This window comes from Cervus elaphus, chromosome 31, assembly GCF_910594005.1.
Source record: "Cervus elaphus chromosome 31, mCerEla1.1, whole genome shotgun sequence".
NCBI lineage: Eukaryota > Metazoa > Chordata > Mammalia > Artiodactyla > Cervidae > Cervus > Cervus elaphus.
In genome coordinates this window covers 14,729,422-14,746,782 of record NC_057845.1, presented here as the reverse complement: position 1 = coordinate 14,746,782, position 17,361 = coordinate 14,729,422, and positions in this window count along the sequence as shown.

Sequence of the window (17,361 nt, the reverse complement as noted above, 5' to 3'; positions counted from 1 at the left end):
GCGAGCTACAGTGCATGGGGTCTCAAGAGTTGGACATGGCTTGGTGACTAAACACCACCACTACAGTGTGTAATTTGAGTTCATTTTATGTTTACTTTATTTTACATTTTCATATTCAGGAAGTGTGAGATGGTTATAAAGATATTTGCATAAAAACTTCTGACTAGGACTATTGCTCCAAAATATTTTTTTACTATATTGTGGATAGCTGCAGTATTCAATAGGATAATCTTCTTCTTTCTGTCTATTTTAAGATGTGGCACCAGCATTTTAACACTCTTCAATATCATATTTTTCCTGCTTTAAAATTCAAAAGTATTAATCTTATGTCTCTGCTTATATGATAGATTATGTATCTATCATAAATAGTAGCCCCTGTCTTAAAGCACTGCCCACCCACTATGCATCTATTTTTTTTTTTTTTTTTTTAAGCTATGAGGAAATCCTAGCACATTTTTAACCAAAACACTCCTCCCATTTGAGCCTTATGATCTGTGAAATATAGTTTGACACCAGAAGAAGATAAATATATTCATTTATAGACTACAGAAAATGGTTTGTTCTGCTTTGGGCCCTAAACCAAAACCAAAACAAAACAAAACAAAAACAAAAACAAATCTTGAAATAAATTATCTGTTCTTTTAATAATAACAGGCATTTAAGTGGATTGGTGAATACCTTCAGCTTTCATATAATCTATCAGAAAAAGCTTACTAAAGATTTAATATATCAGACAATATTTAATATCAGTGCTTCATTCAGGGTTAAGTGATATATCTATCACTTATAATAGTGATATATCTATTTGTTGTTGTTGTTCAGTTGCTCAATCTTGTCCGACTTTTAGCGACCCCATGGACTACAGCCCATCAAACCTTCCCTCTCCTTAACTATCTCCCAGAGTTTGCTCAAACTCATGTCCATCAAGTCTGTGATGCCATCCAATCATCTCATGCTCTGTCGTCCCCTGCTCCTCCTGCTTTCAATCTTTCCCAACATCAGGGTCTTTTCAATGAACCAGCTCTTCTCATCAGGTGGCCAAATTATTGGAGCTTCAGCTTCAGCATCAGTCACTTCAATGAATATCCAGGGTTGATTTCCTTTAGTATATCTAGGATACCTTTTTATTTTTTAATTTTTATTTATTTATTATTTTTGAGTTCTTTGAGAAAATATTTATTTATTTATTTTTCATTTATTTGTATTAGTTGGAGGCTAATTAATTTACAATATTGTAGTGGGTTTTGCCACACATTGATATGAATCAGCTATGGATTTACATGTGTTCCCCATCCCGATCCCCACTCCCGCCTCCCTCCCCATCCCATCCCTCTGGGTCTTCCCAGTGCACCAGCCCCGAGCACTTGTCTCATGCATTCAACTTGGGCTGGTGATCTGTTTCACCCTTGATAGTATACTTGTTTCAATGTTATTCTCTCAGAACATCCCACCCTCGCCCTCTCCCACAGAGTCCAAAAGTCTGTTCTGTACATCTGTGTCTCTTTTTCTGTTTTGCATATAGGGTTATCACTATCATGTTTTTAAATTCCATATATATATATATGCGTTAGTATACTGTATTGGTCTTTATCTTTCTGGCTTACTTCACTCTGTATAATGGGCTCCAGTTTCAAGGATACCTTTTTAAAATGAAAGGAAAATTTTAAAAATTATTTATGAATAATTGCTAAACCTAAAATATTTGTTTTCTCAATAACTATTTAAAAAATACATTATGCATTGTATATATATGTTATAATTTACATATATTACATATATATATATATTATATTTAAAACTTCAATACCCTACTTTCAGTAATAGTACAATGAGGCAGAAGATCAACAAGAAATTGTAGACCTGAACAACGATAAATCAACTAGTTCTCACCAGCACTTTAGGACACACCATGCATCAAGAGCAGATACACATTCCTCTCAAACCACATGAAATATTTCTCTGGAGAAACTATAGGCTAGGCTATAAAATATGTTACAAAATATTGAATGTTTTACATCATACAAAATATATTCTCCACTTAGAATGGATTGAAACAAAAAATTAATAATAATAATAAAAAACCTAACTTTGGGATATTCAAAAAGTATGTGTAAATTAAGCAACACTTTTCTAAAAAAATTCATCAAGTAAAAAATTTTACTCAATTCATCAAGTTAAAAATCACAAAAGGGAGGGAGGAGCCAAGATGGCAGAGGAATAGAATGGGGAGACCACTTTCTCCCCTACAAATTCATCGAAAGAACAATTGAACGCAGAGCAAACTTCATAAAACAACTTCTGATTGCTAGCTGAGGTCATCAGGCACCCAGAAAAATCACAAGGGAAATTATCAGATCAGTGAAACCAAATTATACACAAGGTTATTATGTGTAGCTACAGCAGTGCCCATAGGTAAATGAACAGCTATAAAGAGCTGTGAGCATGTGCTCAGTGTGTGTAACTCTGTGGCCCCATGAACTCCTCTGTCCATGGGATTTCACAGCCAGAATACTGGAGTGGGTTGCCACTTCCTAATTCAGGGACTCTTCCTGACCCAGGGATAGAACCTGCATCTCTTGTGTCTCCTGCATTGGCAGGCAGATTTTTTACCACTGCACCACCTGGGAATCCCCCTAAGAATACAAAAGAGTAGAAAAATGCATAGCAATATCTCTGTACATATACACCCAAAAAATCTTTAAGAAAATACTAGCAAATTAAATTTGGTCAAAATAATAGAATTAAACATTATGACGAAGCAGGATTTATTTTCATAATGCAAAGTTAGTTTAATGTTTGTAAGTTATTCAATATATTACATTGTGCTTATAAAGGACAAGAATGCATTATTATCTTAGCAGTAAAAGAAAAAAAAATATTGACAAAACCTCAATATCTTGTCACATTTATTAAACTAATAAATGAGTTTAAGAAGTCTTCAGCATACAAGATCTATATATAAATATCAGTTATATTTCTATGCCCTAGAAATTAACAATCCAAAATGCAGAATCGTCCCTTCAAGAAAAAAGTTTTCTTTTTAGAGTAAATGTGATGAAAGATACAGGCTGGAGAGGCTGAGAAAGGCCACACTGGAAAAAAACTCATTTCATCTTTGAATTAGCACCAGCAGTCAACATGGGATACTCTAACCCTATCCAGTCACTACTATCATGGTTATTCTCTTCAGCTAAATGGGGAATATCAGCTATGCTTATTCTCACAACTAATAATCTGAGGAGCTTTACAAACTAATCAAATCATCCATTGCTTCATCTCTTTATTAGGATTGGAAAAAAAGCTATAAAACACATTTATATGGAAAACTCTTAGAAACGAATTACATATAATGGCTCCAGACAAGAAAATTGTTAATCTAAAACAAAATGTGCTTTTAAATGAAGACAATTTAAAGAAAAAAATAAAATAATTAATTCAAAGCAAAAAGACTCAGGAACAAATATAATGCCTGATTAAACTCCTGACTGAATATGACAGCAACCTTCATGCTAACCATTAACTAACAGAAGCCACAAGTATTATATCAGATCATAGAAACATAAATGATTACATAGAAAGCTTCAGAGGTACTTACCTTCCTTTGCTCATCCTAGTATCTGGATTTCTTAGCATACTTCTACAATTATAAAAATGACAAGAGCCATAATTATCAATTAGAATCTAGTGACTTCATTTGAAGGCTTCTCTGGTGGCTCCAGCAGATATTGGCAATTTGATCTCTGGTTCCTCTGCCTTTTCTAAAACCATCTTGAACATCTAGAAGTTCACAGTTCACGTATTGCTGAAACCTGGTTTGGAGAATTTTGAGCACACTTTATTAGTGTGTGAGATGAGTGCAATTGTGCGGTAGTTCGAACATTCTTTGGCATTGCTTTTTCTTGGGATTGGAATAAAAACTGACCTTTTCCAGTCCTGTGGCCGTTGCTGAGTTTTCCAAATTTGCTGGCATATTGAGTGCAGCACTTTCACAGCATCATCTTTCAGGATTTGAAATAGCTCAATTGGAATTCCATCACCTTCACTAGCTTTGTTCATAGTGATGCTTTCTAAGGCCCACTTGACTTCACATTCCAGGATGTCTGGCTCTAGGTGAGGGGGTCACACCATCATGTTTATCTGGGTCGTGGAGATCTTTTTTGTACAGTTCTTCTGTGTATTCTTGCCACCTCTTCTTACTATCTTCTGCTTCTGTTAGGTCCATACCACTTCTGTCCTTTATCGAACCCATCTTTGCCTGAAATGTTCCCTTGGTATCTCTAATTTTCTTGAAGAGATCTCTAGTTTTTCCCAGTCTGTTCTTTTCCTCTATTTCTTTGCATTGACCACTGAGGAAGGCTTTTTTTTATCTCTCCTTACTATTCCTTGGAACTCTGCGTTCAGATGTGAATATCTTTCCTTTTCTCCTTTGCTTTTCACTTCTCTTCTTTCACAGCTATTTGTAAGGCCTCCTGAGACAGCCATTTTGCTTTTTTGCATTTGTTTTCCATGGGGATGGTTTTAATCCCTGTCTCCTGTACAATGTCACAAACATCCATCCATAGTTCATCAGGCACTCTGTCTATCAGATCTAGTCCCTTAAATCTATTTCTCACTTCTACTGTATAGTCATAAGGGATTTGATTTAGGTCATACCTGAATGGTCTAGTAGTTTTCCCTACTTTCTTCAATTTAAGTCTGAATTTGGCAATAAGGAGTTCATGATCTGAGCCACAGTCAGCTCCTGGTCTTGTTTTTGCTGACTGTATAGAGCTTCTCCATCTTTGGCTGCAAAGAATATAATCAACCTGATTTCAGCATTGACCGTCTGGTGATGTCCATGTGTAGAGTCTTCTCTTGTGTTGTTGGAAGAGGGTGTTTGCTATGACCTTTGCATTCTCTTGGCAAAGCTCTATTAGCCTTTTCCCTGCTTCACTATGTACTCCAAGGCCAAATTTGCCTGTTACTCTAGGTGTTTCCTGACTTCCTACCTTTTCATGCCAGTCCCCTATAATGAAAAGGACATCTTTTTGGGGTGTTAGTTCTAAAAGGGCTTGTAGGTCTTCATAGAACCATTCAACTTCAGCTTCTTCAGTGTTACTGGTTGAGGCTAGGCTTGGATTACAGTGATATTGAATGGTTTGTCTTGGAAACAAACAGAGATCATTCAGTCATTTTTGAGATTGCTTCCAAGTACTGCATTTTGGACTCTTTTGTTGACCATGATGGCTACTCCATTTCTTCTAAGGGATTCCTGCCCACAATAGTAGATATAATGGTCATCTGAGTTAAATTCACCCATTCCAGTCCATTTTAGTTTGCTGATTCCTAGAATGTCAACATTCACTCTTGCAATATCCTGTTTGACCACTTGCAATTTGTCTTAATTCATGGACCTAACATTCCAGGTTCCTATGAAATATTGCTCTTTACAGCATCACACCTTGCTTCTATCACCAGTCCCATCCACAACTGGGTATTGTTTTTGCTTTGGCTCTATCCCTTCATTCTTTCTGGAGTTATTTTTCTACTGATCACTAGTAGCATATAGAAAAAGCAACAGAGTTCCAGAAAAACATCTATTTCTGCTTTATTGACTATGCCAAAGCCTTTAATTTTGTGGATCACAATAAATTGTGGAAAATTCTTAAAGAGATGGGAATACCAGACCATCTGACCTGTCTCTTGAGAAACCTGTATGCAGGTCAGGAAGCAACAGTTGGAACTGGACATGGAACAATAGAGGAGTACGTCAAGGGTGTATATTGTCACCCTGCTTATATAACTTATATGCAGAGTACATCATGAGAAACACTGGGCTAGAAGAAGCACAAGTTGGAATCAAGATTGCCAGGAGAAATAACAATAACCTCAGATATGCAGACGACACCACCCTTATGGCAGAAAATGAAGAGGAACTAAAAAGCCTCTTGATGAAAGTGAAGGAGGAGAATGAAAAAGTTGGCTTAAAGCTCAACATTCAGAAATTAAGATCATGGCATCTGGCCCCACCACATCATGGGGAATAGATGGGGAAATCGTGGAAACAGTGTCAGACTTCATTTTTTGGGGCTCCAAAATCACTGCAGATGGTGATTGCAGCCATGAAATTAAAAGACGCTTACTCCTTGGAAGGAAAGCTGTGACCAACCTGGATACCTTATTTAAAAGCTGAGACATTACTTTGCCAACAAAGGGTCGTCTAATCAAGGCTATGTTTTTTCCGGTGGTCATGTATGGATGTGAGAGTTGGACTATAAAGAAAGCTGAGTGCTGAAGAATTGATGCTTTTGAACTGTGGTGTTGGAGAAGACTCTTGAGAGTCCCTTGGAGTGCACGGAAATCCAACCAGTGCATCCTAAAGGAGATTAGTCCTGGGTGTTCATTCGTAGGACTGCTGTTGAAGCTGAAACTCCAGTAGTTTGGCCACCTCATGGGAAGAGTTGACTCATTGGAAAAGACCCTGATTCTGGGAAAGAATGGGGGCAGAAGGAGAAGGGGACGACAAAGGGTGAGATGACAGGATGGCATCACCAACTCGATGGGCATGGGTTTGGGCAGACTCTGGAAGTTGTTGATGGACAGGGAGGCCTAGCGTGCTGCGATTCATGGGGTCACAAAGAGTCAGACATGACTGAGTGATTGAACTGAATTGAACTGAACTGAACTGGTGGCTCAGTTAATAATCTACCTGCCAATGCAGGAGATGTGGGTTAGATCCCTGGTCAGGAAGATTGCCTGGAGAAGGAAATAGCAACCCACTCCAATATTCTTGCTTGGGAAACCCAATGGAGAGAGGAGCCTGGAGGGCTTCAGTCAATTAAGTAGAAGTTTATGATTTTCAGCACCCCATTCCCCCACACAAACACACACCTCTTGAGAGACAAAAGAGTGGCTGGAGATGAGGCTAATAACTGATCATACCTCCTTGAGGATGGTTCTATCAAAATTCCAGCATTATGGAAGTCAGGGAGCTTAGAGGTGAGTGAAAACATCCATGTACAGGGAAGCTCAGTTCAGTTCAGTTGCTCAGTTGTGTCCAACTCTTTGTGACCCCATAGACTGCAGCATGCCAGGCTTTCCTGTCCATCACCAACTCCCAGAGCTTGGTCAAGGTCATGTCCATCAAGTCGGTGATGCCATCCAACTATCTCATCCTCTGTCTTCTACTTCTCCTCCTGCCTTCAGTCTTTCCCAGCATCAGGGTCTTTTCCAATGAGTCAGTTCTTCACATCAGGTGGCCAAAGTACTGTAGTTTCAGCTTCAGCTGAATACTCTTCAACTCCTTGGGAAAGAATCTTCCGTCCTCCATACCCTCCCAGACCTCACCCTACATATTTCTTCATCTGACTATTTATTTTATGTTTTATTGCATCCTATAATAAATTGGAAAACTCAATTAAATGTTTCCTTTTGTTCTGTTAGCACTTCTAGCAAAGTACTATTAATCAAAGTTGAGGAGAGAGTAATAGAAAGCTCTAATTTGTAGTGAAGTCAGATAGAAGTTGTGGGTATTCTGGTGAACTATTACTTCTGACTGGCATGCCAGTATTGTGGGACTTAGCCTTTAACTTGGGGGGATCTTACTCTATCTCCAGGTAAATAGTTTCAAACCTGGATTAAATTATAGGATATCCAGCTGGTACTGCAGAAGGAAAAATCCACACACACATTTGATGACTAGACGTGCCCAGGATGTGTTTTATGTGAAAGTAGAGGGAAATGGGCTTGGGCTTCCCAGGTAATTCATATAATAAAAAATCTTCCCTCAGTGTAGGAGACCCAGGTTCAATCCCTGGGTCTGGAAGATCCCCTGGAGATGCCCACACCAGTATTCTTGACTGGAGAATTCCATGGACAGAGGAGACTGGCAGGCTAGAGTCCATGGGTCGAAAAGAGTCAGACAGAAGTAACACACACAGAGGAGAAATACAAATGAAGAACTGAGGGCTTTCTCAATCAGTTTAGTTCAGTCGCTTAGTCGTGTCCAACTTTTGTGCCCCCATAGACTGCAGCACACCAGGCCTCCCAGTCCATCACCAGCTCCTGGAGTTTACTCAAACTCATGCCCATTGAGTCAGTGATACCATCCAACCGTCTCATCCTCTGTCGTCCCCTTCTCCTCCTGCCTTCAATCTTTCCCAGAATCAGGGTCTTTTCCAGTAAATCAGTTCTTTGTATCAGGTGGCCAAAGTATTGGAGCTTTAGCTTCAGCATCAGTCCTTCCACTGAATATTCAGGACTGATTTCCTTTAGGATGGACTGGTTTGATCTCCTTGCAGTCCAAGGGAATCTCAAGAGTCTTCTCAAAAGCTTCAATTCTTTGGTTCTCAGCTTTCCTTATGGTCTAAATCTCACATTCACACATGACTACTGGCAAAATCATATCTTTGACTAGAATGGTCCTCGGTTGGCAAAACAATGTCTTTGCTTTTTAATATGCTGCCTAGGTTGGTCATAGCTTTTCTTCCAAGGAGCAAGTGTCTTTTAATTTCATGGCTGCAGTCACCATCTGCAGTGATTTTGGAGCCCAGGAAAGCATAGTATGTCACTGTTTCCATTGTTTCCCCATTTTCCTAATATGAGTATTCAAAAGTAGAATGATTATCAAGAAGAGTGTAGATTCATTTCCTGTAGTGTGGTTGAAAAGACATTCTTAAAGCCTTTCTGATATGAAGTATATCGATTTTCTGTCTAAATAATAGTTAATATCATTGCAAATATATGTATCTTCTGGGAATAAATAAAAGGGAATGTTTTAATAGCAAAATATTACCAAAATTGAAACAGGAAACATCAAGCACCCTAAGAAGTTTCTTGAGAAGGTAAGAGCTTTGGTGTTTTTTAAGGCAGCCCTCAGGAAAAAAAAAAAAAGGCAAAGAAGGCACATATTGTCATGTGTCATCTTAGAGGTCACCTGTAGATTCCAGGGCTGGGTCACCTCAGGCCAAAATACTAAAGGGGAGAGAGCACAGCCCACCCATCAGCAGACAATTGGGTTAAAATATTACTGAGCATGGCCCTTTCCACCAGTGCAAGACCCTGTTTCCCCAGCAGTCAGTCTCTCCAATCAAGAAGCTTGCACAAGGCTCTTAACCTCGTCCATTAGAGCACAGACAGAAGAAGCAAGAATTACAATCCCACAACCTCCAGAAGGAAAATCACAATCACAGGAAGCTAGCCAAAATGACCACACAGACCAGTCTTATGTAACTCAATGAAGCTACGAGCCTTCCCATGCAGGGCCACACTTGCTGGACAGGTCATGATGGAGAGTTCTGAAAAATGTGGCCCCTGGAGAAGGGAATGGCAAACTACTTCACTATTCGTGCCTCAAGAACCCCATGAACAGTATGAAAAGGCAAAAAGATATGACACCAGAAGGCGAATCCCCCAGGTTGGAAGGTGTCTAGTATGCAACTGAGGAAGAGCACAGAAATAGCTCCAGAAAGAATGAAAAGGCTGGGACAAACAGAAACAATGCTCAGTTGTGGATTAAGCTGGTGGTGAAACTAAGTCTGGTACTGTATAGAATAGTATTGCATAGGAGCCTGGAATGTTAGGTCCATGAATCAAGGTAGATTGGAAGTGGTCAAACAGGAGATGGCACGAGTGAACATCAACAACTTAGAAATCAGTGAGTGAAAATGGATCAGAATGAGCAAATTTAATTCAGGTTGCCATCCTATCTACTACTGTGGGGTAAGGATCCCTTAGAAGAAATGGAGTAGTCCTCATATTCACCAAAAGAGTCTGAAATGCAGTACACGGGTGCAGTCCCCAAAACGGCAGAATGATCTTGGTTTGTTTCCAAGGCAGACCATTCAACATCACAGTAATCCAAGTCTATGCCCCAACGAATGCTGAAGAAGCTGAAGTTGAACAGTTATATAAAGGCCTACAAGACCTTCTAGAACTAACCCCCACCCCACCCCGCCAAAAAAGTCCTTTTCATCATAGGAGATCAAAATGCAAAAGTAAGAATTCAAGAGAAACCTGCATTAACAGGAAAGTTTGGCCTTGGAGTACAAAATGAAGCAGGGCAAAGGCTAACAGTTTTGTCAAGAGACCCTCTTCCAACAACACAAGGGAGGGCTCTACACATGAACATCACCAGATGGTCAATACCAAAATCTTAAAGAGATGGAAATACCAAACCACCTTACCTGCCTCCTGAAAAACCTGTAATGCATGACAAGAAACAAAAGTTAGAACTGGACATGGAACAATGGACCAGTTCAAAATTGAGAAAGGAGTAAATCAAAGCTATATATTGTTGCCCTGCTTATTTAACTTATACGCAGACTGCATCATTTGAAATGACACGCTGGATGAATCATAAGCTTGGAATCAAGATCTTCAGGAAAAACATCAGTAACCTCAGATATTCAGATGACACCACCCTAATGGCAAAAAGCGAAGAGGAACTAAACAGCTTCTTGATCAGCGTGCTAGAGAAGAGTGAAAAAGCTGACTTAAAATTTAATATTAAAAAAACTAAGATCACAGCATCCAGTCCCATCATTTCATGGCAAATAGATGGGAAAGAAGCAGAAACAATGACAGATTTTATTTTCTTGGGCTCCAAAATCACTGTGGATAGTGACTAAAGTCATGAAATTAAAAGACACTCTCTCCTTAAGAGATGCTGTCACAAATCTAGTCAGTGTATACAAAAAACAGAGACATTACCATGCCAACAAAGCCTGCATAGTCAAAGCTATGAATTTTGCAGTTATATATGAATGAGAGAGTTGGCCCAGAAAGAAAACTGAGCCCTGAAGAATTGATGCTTTTGAATTGTGGCCCTGGAGAAGACTCTTAAGAGTCCCTTGATCTGCAAGGAGATAAAACCAGTCAATCCTAAAGAAAATCATTCCAGAATATTCATTGGAAGGACTGGTGCTGAAGCTGAAGCTCCAATACTTTGGCCACCTGATTCTGGAACTGATTTCTTTGGAAAAGATCCTGATGCTGGTGAAGATTGAAGACAAAAGGGGAAGGGAACAACCAAGGATGAGTTGTCTGGGTGACATCACCAACTCAATGGGCATGAATTTGAGCAAATTCTGGAGATGGTGAAGTACAGGGAAGCCTGGCTGTAGTCCTTCAGTCACAAAGATTTGGATACTTTTTTAGTGACTGAACAAGAAGGATAAACACATAGTGAGAAATAAAATCTAAAATTTCCATGCATACTCTGACTAAAAATATTTAAATATTAATTGAAATAATGAAATAGAAAAATAAAATTTACTTCTTAAAATATGTTAGTAAAGCAGCAAACCTATTTGACCTTATCTGTGGCCCAAGTATTGGGGAAAAAAAAAAGTCTCCCAAGACAATTTACAACTGCATTTAGCTCCTCAAGGAATGCTGGGCCCCTAGTTTCATCATTATGTGCTCCCCAAGTAAAAGATGTGCATTTTATCCCATACTATAGATAAATTTAGTCTCTAACTTAAAACACCCCAAAAATTTATATGCAGTCCCACATACTTTAGTTTGAATTCTATGAAACATTTGAAATAGCTATAAATATTACAGAAATCCTTCTAGTGGTTAGAAAAGAGAAAACAATTCCCTTCTCTTTAGAATGCCTTAATATGAAAACCCAACAAGAACTATTAAAGAAAGTAAAGTTGCAACCCAATCTATATAAAGAACATAAATGCAAAATTCTAAACAAAAACATAGGAAAGCAAAATCTAACATCAAATACAACCAATTAGCTAACCAAACAAAATATTGTATTGAATAGGATTTACTCTGTATTGCAGTTGCAAATTAATGTTCAACCAAGGTAATTAGCCACATTATCAGAGGAAAAATGAGAAAAATTATATGATGAGCTTAATAGATGTAGAAAAAGAACTAGGTAAAAATTCATCATTCATAGGGGAAATTAAGTCTTATCCAACTGGAAAAAAGATTTTATTTATCACTAAAGGCTATTTTCAAAATGAACAAATGGAAAACCTATATGAAGGAAACATATGGAATATTTATCCTTTGATATAAATATGAAATAAAATTATTGCTATAGAACTTCGATTCATTACTGTACCTGAATTCCAAGCTAGTATTGTAAGGCAAAAAGATATAAGATCCTTGTAAGGACAGGAATATAAGAAGGTAAATGTTAGGATTTTGATGAAAGAAATAAACTTTTGTTTTTCATAAATTAATAGATTTCCTGCATAGACTACCAGAGTTATTCTACACAAGAACAATAAAACCATAAAAGGTGGGAACTTAACCCACTTTGCTTATTATAAGCCTGAAATGAAAACAAACAAAAAAACTTCATTTATATTTTTCTGAGAAAAAATAGAAAATACGATTAAAAGCAAGCATTTTAAATAAACATCAATACAAAAAAAATAAATTGAGACTTGAATATCATTGATATGGAAATATTTCATGGAAACTTTTTAATTCTCATTGAAGATTATTACAAAATATCTAATTATATAGGGACAAATGAAATGCTTAATGTTTCAAAGACCAATTACAGCGAAGACATCAATTTACTGTAAGCTGATCAACTGAATGCTATTTTAAAATTCTTTCAAGGAGTTTACTTTTAATGGATATTGACAGACTGATCTTAAATGTTCAAGAAAAATAAAAGTATCAAATGCAGTCAGAACACTCCTAAGGAAGAGTCTAGTATAAAATCAACAATAAAATCAGCATTCTTGCCAGTCCATTACAAAATCAACAATATTTAAAACACTGTTATTTGCTTCATATTATAAAGTAGACCCATGATATATAGGGAGTCCATAAACCAAATATACCTTAGATATTCTAAGATGTAGAGTGTGTGTCAAGTTTCTATCATTGTCTTAGTAAATTAACAGAAAAACTGGCAGTAAGGAGATAACATTATTTTTCTGCTACTGGAGCAGTGTAAGAGATAGCCTACTGTAGTGCAAATATTAAATAAGATTATCTCACCTCATAATACCAAAATGTTCAGATTTCATTTGAGATTTACAGCAAGAACTTGTAAAGTTTTGGTTGAAACTTGCAGCAAGAACCTGAAAGACTTCAAGTTAAATAAGACAAGAAAATAGAGAGATCCCAACACTAAGATGATACAGATATTACAATGATCAGACAGTGATTTTAAGCTACCTATTATTAAATTTTCAACCGGCAATTATGAACAAACTTTAAGCAAATAAAAATAGACTAAAAAATAAGGAAAATAATTCTTGAAAGCAGAAAAATAGGAAAATTACATATTATCTACTATAGGTGAAGAACAATTTGTATGACTGTGAAATCAAATAAAAGAGAGGTAGGAAGGATGTGATAAAACATTCCAAGTACTAGAAGGAAGGAACTGTCAAAATGAATGTTTCTAAACTACTAAAAATATTCTCCAGGAATGAAGGAGCAATTAAAACATGCTCAAAAGCAAATAACATACTTTCAATGACTAGACAAATAAATAAATAAACAATAACAACAACAAATAAATGATAAAAGAAGGAAACTTGGAGCATCTGAAAAGGACAAAAAGAGCAAAAGAATCAAAAATATAGTCAATACAATAGACTGTAGCTGTTGTCTTAAATTTTCTTAATTATTTTTATTGGTGGCAGCCAAAAGTATAACAATACTTAATGTAGTTCTGAGTATATCTAGAGGAAATGTTTAAAGAAATTATAATAAAAATTAAACTGTAAAGAAAATTTCAAGGCAGAAAAAAATCATAGAGAAGAAACATGTTTTAGACATAACCCTTTAAAATACATCAGTGTTTGCATTAATGTAAATTGCCTAACTATGCTAATTAAAGGCAGAGACTGATAAATTGGATGAAATAACATTACCCAAGTGCATACTGTCTATAAGAAACTCACTTTAAATATAATAATAGCAGATGCTTAAAGTGAAAGAATGGGAAAATATAGACAAAATATTAGCATAAGGGAGTGAATATATTCCTATTGGATAATGTAACCTTTAAAGAACAGAACAGAAAGAACATTAAATTTAGGGGGGAAAAAAAGGAGCTATAACCAAAAGGAAGACATAGTACTGAACAATGGACTTTCAATTTATGTAAAGCGAAAAAAAAAAAAAAAGATAAAATGGAAAGTTGAAATCATCAAATCTGTAATTAAAGTTTGAGATTTTTGCACCCCTCTCTCAATAATCGGTGAGAAGTTAGACCAAAAAAATCAGCATGGATATAAGATTCAACAAAAACATTCATCAGCATTTATAGAACATTTATAGAACACCCTGTTGAACAGGAGAAGGATACATATTCTTTACATTCTTTTCAGGTGTCCATGGAATTTATGTCTATGTATACCATACCCAGGGCCATAAAATGGGTTCAAGACTTAAATAATCGAGGTCAAAGGAAATATTTACTCTAAACACAATTAAATCAAAATAGAAATCAATAACAAAAAATTAAAAAAAGAGAATCCCCATATACTTAAAAATTCATATTTCTGAATATGTCATTGATCAGAGGGGCAGTGTTAAGGAAATTTTTCTTTTTAAAAGAACTGAATGCAAATGAATATTTAATACATAAAAACTTGTGGGATACAGGTAAATTGGTGATGAAAGGGAGATCCCTACATTAGAAAAGAGAAGAAAAGGCTTAAATAAATAACCTAAACTATTTGGTCTTTGACAAAAAGATCAAAATAAACCCAAAGGAAGAAAGAAAATGAACAAGAAGAAAATACAAATCAATAAAATGGAAAATGGAAAAATGATACAATAAATAAGCAAAAACCTGGTTTACTGAAAGGGATAATATGAAAGACAAATCTCTGGGGAGTGAAGGATGCAAATTATTAAAATCAGCAATGAAATAGTAGGTATCAGAAGACATTTTACAGGGATCAACATGACAATAGAGACATGATGTAGACAAGTCTACACATATACATTGAAAAACTTAGATGCAAAATTCTTAACAGCATGTTAACAAATGGAATATAGTAGTAAATAAAAAGAATTATCCATTATGACATATGGGATTTACTGAGGGATACGAAACTGGTTCAGATATTAAAATAAGTCAATATAATGCAGCAGAGTAAGAAGATGAAGATGAAATCACATTGATATATCTACTGATGAAAGATTTTTTTTTTTTACAAAAGTTAGTATCCATAGATGATAAATAGTAAAGAAACTTTAAGTAAACTTAGGATAAAGACAATTTTCTCACCTAGATAAGCACATTTATAATAAATCTGTAACTACTATCATATTTAATGGTGAAACATTGTTTTCAACTCTGGTGAGTAATAAAGTGTTGGTGTCCATTCTTTCCAACAACAGTCAATACAGTGCTTAAAGTTCTAGCCAGCACAGTAAGAAAAATAATCATCATACATTTTAGAAAAGATGAAATCATACTTTCTCTATATACAGTTGATATAATAGTCCACAAAAAAAAAAAAGGAATCTAACAAACAAAAAAAACTCAGAACTAATGAATTAAACAAGGCCACTAGATACAAATATCAGTGCACAAAAATCATTCCCTTTTGCAGGGAATCCTCCTGATCCTGGAAACAAACCTAGGTCTCCGGCATTGCACGTGGATTCTTTACCATCTGAGCCACTGGGACTTGTATGTTGAGTGCTAAAAATAACTGCTAATCTAAATAAATGGAGTGACATAGCAAGGTCATAGACTGAAAGACTTACAGTAAAAGATGTTAGTTCTCTCCAAATTTACATACATATTCAATGCAATTTCTATCAAATCTCATTAAGATTTTTATAGATACAGACAGTATTACTGTAAAGGTTATGTAGAAATAGCAGCTGAAGTAATCTTGAAAAATAATCGCTCTATAGTATGCCGTCTTTCTATGTAGCTGCAGTAATCATGACAGTGAGGCATTGGTAGAGTGATAAAGCAAAGCTGAATGAAACAGAATAAAGAGCCCAGAAATAACCTTGAAAAAAATCTGGTGAACTGACTTTTTACAAACTTATAAAGCAAGTTACTACAGAGAACAAACTTATGGTTACCAATGGGGGAAGGGGTGTGAGTGGGATGAACTGGGAGAGTCGCATTGACATATGTACACTACTATTTATAAAACAGGTAACTGCTGAGAGCTTACTGTGTTGCCCAGGAAATTCTACCCAGTTATGGTGATCTAAATGGGAAGGGAATCTAAAAAGGAGGGGAGGCATATATATAACTGATTTACATTGCTGTATAGCAGAAACTTACACAATATTGTAAAGGGACTATAATAAAAATTAATAATAAAAAAATAAATTTACTGGAGTAGAGACAGTACTTTTAACAAATGGTGATGGAGCAGTTGGATAGCCACAGGCAAAAAACCCCAAAAAACTAAGTATGCATTTCACATCAAATAAATGTTAATTAAAAATCAATTATAGGTTTTAAGTAATTATATGATATAGCTATACATTTTTAGATGCTAGCTCATGAAAACTTTTCATGATTTTTCTTAAACATGTCACCTGAAGCATAGTCTATTTAAAATAAAAAAGATCAATTCACTTCATCCAAATAAAGTTAGATTTTTAATAAAATTCCTGAAAAGAGAAGGAAAAGACAAGCTACAGACTGAGAGAAAATATTTGAAAACCATGTATCTGACAAAGGACTTATCAAGAATATGTTAAGAACTCTCAAAATACAACAATAAAAATCCAACTATAAGGTAAAAAGATATATGAAGACATTTCATTGGATTCACATGGCAAGAAAGAGCATAAGATGTTCAACATCAGTAGCCATTAGGAAAATACAAATTAAGACTACAAAGAAATATTACTACATATCTATTACAAGAGTTAAGAATTTTAAAAAAATCACAGAAACAATGCCAAAGCTTAGTGAGGATGTAGAGAAACTGAATTTCTCATATACCACTAGTGGCGTTGTGAAACATAACAACCACTTTTACAATTGTTAGGAAGCCTCGTAATAAATTAAACATAATATACATGATCCATCTATTGTGCTCATAGGCATTTAATCCAGAAAACTAAAAATGCAAAAAAAATCTGCACAAATAATATAGCATTTTTATTTATAATAGTCCCAAACTGGAAACAACCCAAATGTTTCCTGATAGATGAATGGTTAAACAAACTATGGGATAAATTCATACTAAGGAATATGACTTAGCCATAAACATAAATGGACTGCTTGGATCAAGTAACAATTTCAGTGAAACTCAAAGGTGCTATGCTTAATGACAAAAGACAGTCTTAAAGGTCACAGACTATTTAAACTATCTATATAACAACATCAAAGGGGAAAAAATATAGTAATGAAAAACAGACTAGCCAGGGGCTAAGGAACTGTAAGAAGGTGGGCAT